This window comes from Pyrus communis, chromosome 3, assembly GCF_041283825.1.
Source record: "Pyrus communis isolate YQ-2024b chromosome 3, ASM4128382v1, whole genome shotgun sequence".
Classification (NCBI taxonomy): Eukaryota; Viridiplantae; Streptophyta; class Magnoliopsida; order Rosales; family Rosaceae; genus Pyrus; species Pyrus communis.
Genome location: NC_142567.1, coordinates 9592230 through 9598485, shown reverse-complemented (window position 1 = coordinate 9598485; position 6256 = coordinate 9592230). Strand labels below are relative to the sequence as shown.

Genomic DNA, 6256 nt, shown 5'->3' with positions numbered 1-6256 from the left:
TCGAACGACACTGCCAGCCACAACATTCACTTGAAGTGTTCATTGAATTTTTCCTCATCACAATTGAAGGAAACGAAGATTATCTCAAACTCTGTCTTCCACTCTAAGCATTTCATAAAGTCTCACCAGCTGAGGGGTAATAGCCTTCCAATGCCTACACCAATTTGCAGAGAAGTAGAGGCACACATTGCATGACTATAAGGGTACCTAATAATCACATAATCAAAACAAGATTATGTTATGATAATCAAGAGAAAAAATTCACCTCTAAAAATGAAGGCATATTTTCTATGCCTACTCTATGCCTACTTGAACCTCAAGTTCCTATATTTTCATGAAATTAAAATACTTTAAACATCCAACAACTGAATTAAATTATGAAAAAATAGTATTGATTGAAACAAGAGGAAGAAGGGGAAGCTTTTGGAGACTATACATTTGTTTCACTAGATAGAAGGAACTCAACACCTTCAAATTCAAGATAGTCGCTATATTGCTACTATGCACTGCCATCAAAACTACAAGTAAAGTATGGCCTCCACCCTTCATGAATGAAACGAAAAGAAAGCGTGACATTCACACAAGTAGCTAGACTTTAAAATTTAAAATCCCATATATGTTTCTACTAATTATTATAATTTGGAAAAGGCGCTGATTTTGTCCTATATCCTAAAAAAAATTGAAATCAAACTTGGATAAATCGATTCATACTTTAGTTTGATCATTGTTCAAAAAGAGCTTGTTTTTCTCTATGTTAGGGTTTGATTATTGGTTGTGGGTTTATTAATAAATTTTAGTTTTACTAATTTCATCTTGTACTTAATGGTAATTAACTAATAGGATATAAAAGATAATTCACATTTAAAGTTTAAGTTGAGTGTAGAGAGAGATTATATGGGATCAAATACAGTTTAAGTTGGTAGAGCAATTAGTGCACACCAGACAGTGGAACTTTAGTGGAATAAGTTAGGTCTAAGTCCTCCTTACTTCAACGTCGAAGCCGGGCAAGTCTAAGTCGTGCATAAGTCTTGGTAACACCAACTTGTTTCCCTATATTATGTGAATGTAATGAGTACAAGTTTTCTCTTGAATTAAAGCCGAAAGACGAAAACTACTACAATTAAGGAGAGCATATACGTAGTGTGTATATACGGAGGAGAGAAGTCATTTCCTATTGTCGAAAATGTTGTCGATGATACACTACTGCTTATGTTATATCTTTATGATGATTATGGCTAGTTACTTAACTGCAAGTGCATTAGCAATAGCCCATACCAATTTCAGCACAGATCAGTCAGCGCTTCTTGCTCTCAAAGCTCACATCACTACCGACCCTCAAAACATCTTGACAGCCGATCCTCTGCCTCCAATTCCGACATTTGCAACTGGGTTGGTGTTACCTGCGGTGCTCACTATCACAGAGTCATGGCCTTAAATCTCTCGTACATGGGTCTTGCAGGGGTTATTCCTCCGCATCTAGGCAACCTCTCATTTCTCGTTGAGTTGGGCCTTAAGAATAATAGTTTTCATGGTCCCCTACCCCAAGAACTGTCTCATTTGCACCGGTTGAAGACGATTAACTTTGGATACAACAACTTTATGGGAACCATTCCTTCGTGTTTTGGGTCCTTCCCTAAACTTCAAACCTTCAAATTGTTGGGTAATGACTTCTCTGGTTTCATACCTGCTGCTATCTTCAACTTATCTGCACTCGAAACAATTAACCTGAGCTGGAACCAAACTATCAGGTTCGTACGTAGCACCATTACCAACCACATAGGCATATAAGTTAGTGTTGCTTGCTTCATTACATTTAACATCTTTGTTACATTTTAACATCTATATTATAAAATGTATAACAATCATCTCGTTTGTTTTTTCCTCTTCTTTTTTGTTGGCATGCATGTACATATTTAACAGGTAGCATACCCAGAGAAATCGGCAACTTAACAATGGTGAAGGGCATATACCTTGACGACAACAAGTTCGAAGGTATACTGTATGACTTAGGTTTTGTTACACATATATATACACACATACACAAGCCCCTTCGTAGCTGGGCTCTTGTTCAACTTCAGCAAAAAATGAGATGAGAGGACTATTGTAGGATCGTATATTTACCGTGTAAGACCCTCGTATTCTAGAGCAAAAAAGAGGTCCTATATAGTGAGTACACGGTCCTTAGAATGTATCCCACTTTTGCTAATGTACAACAGGATTCCTACTAAGAAGCTACTCCTATATATGTATACATGATTTTAACAATATACACGGATTGATTTTATAGAACTTCCAAACGAGATAGGTAGTTTAGGTCAGCTGGAGGAGTTGTTTGTGCAGTACAATGCCCTAAAAGGCTCTGCTTTTGTGCCTGTCCTCAACATATCTTCTTTGACTACTTTGACTCTATTCGAGAACAACATGAGTGGCAGTCTTCTGAACAATATGTGTGAGCATCTTTCGAGTGTTCGACAAATTAGTTTGGGTCAAAACCAATTTGACGGTCTTATTCCCTCCAAACTATGGCAATGCAAAGAGCTTTGTGAAATCATACTTGAGTATAACAATTTCCGTGGAAGCATACCCAAAAGTCTTGGCAATTTGACCGACTTAAGCAAGATTTTTCTGTACCACAATAACTTAATAAATTTGGGGGCGTTTTACAATCATTTCGTTTTTAGTTTTTATTTAAATTGAAGTTACAAAGTTAATGCAAACGTGCTAAAATTGTGACAGGTACAATACCTGATGAGATTGGTGATCTTCCAAAGTTAGAGATTTTGGGACTGGAGATCAATAATCTCAATGGCGTCGTCCCATCCAAACTCTTCAATCTCTCCACGATAAGAAAAATAGGTCTTAACGTTCCAAACATAGGTCTTAACGTTCTTAACGTTCCAATGCTTCCAAGCTCAGTCAGCAAAACATGGGTCAAAACTCATTTACCGGGTTTCTTTCCTTGTTCCACAAGCAGCAAACACTCTCTCTTGCTTGTTTAATCTTAGAAATTTGACAGATTTAGACTTGTCAGATAATCCACTAAACACCATGATTCCAGCTTCTCGCGGGAATCTCCCTACGTCACTCCTATATGTTTATTTAAGAATTTCCAACATCAAGGGTAGCATTCTTATTGATATTGGCAACTTGAGCAGCTTGATAGAGTTAGACCTGGGAAACAATCAGTTGAGTGGAGCAATTCCAACTTCAATACAAAGGCTACAAAATCTCCAAGGTTTGTATTTGAATGATAATGAACTGCAAGGACATATCCCATATGAACTCTGTCAACTAAAAAACCTAGCCGAGTTACGTTTGGGTGGTAATCGGCTCTCTGGTTCTATCATTAGGGTCCAATTTGTTAACTTCTAAAATACCATCTTCGTTGTGGGAACTTAAGTATATATTGCACCTAGACTTGTCATCCAATTCTCTAGTTGGACCACTCTCAGAAGATATCGGAAAGTTGAGAGATGTGGTGGATATGGATTTATCAAATAACCATTTCTCCAGAAACATTCCCGGTAGCAATGGTGGTCTTCAAAATATGATTAGCTTCTCCTTGGCAAACAATTATTTAGAAGGCCCTATTCCTAGTTCATTTAAAACCTTGCTTAGCCTAGAATTCTTGGATTTGTCCAAAAAACAATCTATTTGGAGTGATCCCAATGTCATTGGAAGCACTCTTGTATCTCAAGCATCTGAATTTGTCTTACAACAAACTCCAAGGAGAAATTCCAACTGGCAGGCCTTTTGGAAACTTCTCTGCTGATTCATTTGTAACAAATGGTGCATTCTGCAGTGCTTCCCGACTCCATGTTCCATTATGCAAAAATAGAACAAAAGTCAAGCTAAATTGGAGGAAAGCTAAATATATCATCTTAGGGGCCATATTAGTAATACTCCTAGCGGCCGCTGCATTGATTCTGATACTATGCAAGAAAAGGAACGTCGAAGTTGTTAGAGAAACTTCCTCGCTACATCAAGTTCTTTGGAGAAGAGTTTTGCGCCTAGAACTTGTAAGGGCAACAAATGGATTTCATGAGAGTAACTTCCGAGGCACGGGGGGTTTCGGCTCAGTATACAGAGGAACACTTTTAGACAGGATAGATATTGCTGTCAAGGTTTTCAATTTACAGCTAGAAGGGGCATTCAAGAGTTTTGATAAGGAATGTGAAATACTAAGCAATATCCGTCACTGGAATCTAATTAAAATCATAAGTTGATGCGATGAACTTGATTTCAAAGCCCTGATACTTCAATTGATGCCTAATGGAAGCCTAAAAAACTGGTTGTATTCTCCAAACCGCTTCATGACTATCTTGCAGAGGTTAGACATAATGAAAGATGTTGCATTGGCACTAGAATATCTTCATCATGGTTACTCGATACCAATCGTTCATTGTGATGTGAAACCAAGCAATATACTACTAGATGATGATATCGTTGCACATGTTGCTGATTTTGGCATTGCAAGACTCATCGGTTATGGAGATTCGATGATAGAACCATGACCTTAGCCACAGTTGGATATATGGCTCCAGGTGATGTATTTTCTCAAATTTGTATATGTTGGTCTTATTAGGAGTTATAATTTTCTTTTTATCATATATAACTAAAATCACATACAAATTTTGCAGAGTTTGGGATGGAAGGAAGCGTTTTGACAAGTGGGAATGTGTATAGTTTTGGTATTGTACTCATGGAGACATTTACACAAAAGAAGCCAACACATGAGATGTTTGTTGGGGAAATGGATTTAAAGCAATGGATTGTAGATTTATTATTTCCAGATGCTGCAATAGGTGAACTTATGGATGCCGATATACTTAGGGCAGATGAAGATGGTGATTTCGTGAGTAGGAGGGATTGCTTATCATCCGTTATGAGATTAGCTTTAGTTTGCTATGCAGGATTTCCAGGAGAGAGGATTAACATGAAAGATGCCGCAATCACACTCACCAAAATCACGACTAAGTATTTAAAGGACTGTGGAGGAGTGAACTCTTAGTTCTTTTTGTTCTCTATATTTTCGGATCCATTTTCTTACTGTTGTTTTCAATCTACAAAGACTACAATATTTTCTCATAGTGACGGATATGACAATATGACGATATTCCTAAAATTGAAATTTCGTACCTGGATTTGTCAATGCAATGAGACCAGTGGTACCAAAATTGCAATTCCAATTATTCTTCCCATATTTGGTAGTAAAGCATTCAGTTTCTATGGCTAAAGAAACACAACTTCAATTGTGTCATGCAAATGTGCATGAACAGAATGATAAAAGCAATTATGTCATGCAAGTTACACTAGGCTTTAGCTATGCAGAAATTTTTCATGGGAAATAATTAAGCCAGTTGCTTTCATCAATTTCATACAAGGAAAAAACACCCATAATCAGAAAGAAAGCTTTCCTCTCCCTCTCCAAAGAAAGGAACTTCAGATGGGAGACTGTTGTAACAGCCATCCTTTTGTGGTCCCTTCTCTTCCCACTGAGGTTTTCCTTCCTTGCGTGCAACCATCTTTAGGTCACCCATCCTAAAAGGAACAAGGTTGTAAATAGTAAAAATTCAATAGCAACCAAATTTCCGTCAGAGGAATGAAAGATTTTTAACATACATGTACTTCTCATAGCAGTGGAATTCACTGATTCCAGGAAACTTCCATCTACCATCACCAAAAGGATGTGTAGGATATCTGTGTGAGCAATGTAAAAATGTTGCATAAGAAATCATTGGACTAGCTTCATACTCGTAGTTCTAGTGTAACTGTAACATACTTAAGTTCACCAGAAGGACCAAGACCAACACTAATTTCTTTTATTACAGTTCCGATTAAGAATTCAAATTTCTTAGCAAAACTTGACATGAAATCTTCATAACAATGGAGGGCAGTCCGTCTGCTAAAGAGAGGAACATGGTCAACTCCCAGTGTAAGATAATCATCATTGGAAAATCCATTTTGGTCCCAATAATATTATGCTTATTCTGATCACCAATCTGGGAGGAAAAAAAGAAGAGGTTAACTTCTTTATCTAGATTCAAGATTCAAACTGATAGGTGTGTAATGAAGGCCAAACTATAGTTTTCCTTTCACATCCCTTTGCATTGATAAACTTTTTAAGAACATCAAATCTAAAATCAAGTATGCTAATGGGGAATGCAGTACCATAGTACGTTAATATTCATGGACTATATTAACACATTACTCTTAATTTTAATGGTACTCTATTTGAACAGTTATGGGGCTTGGG

At 37.1% G+C, this 6256-nt stretch overlaps 1 pseudogene; it reads left to right on the top strand.

The window, feature by feature from the left end:
• The first annotated feature begins 1186 nt into the window (after positions 1–1186).
• LOC137714731 (uncharacterized) lies at positions 1187–5192 on the top strand (annotated as a pseudogene).
• The last annotated feature ends 1064 nt before the right edge of the window (positions 5193–6256 follow it).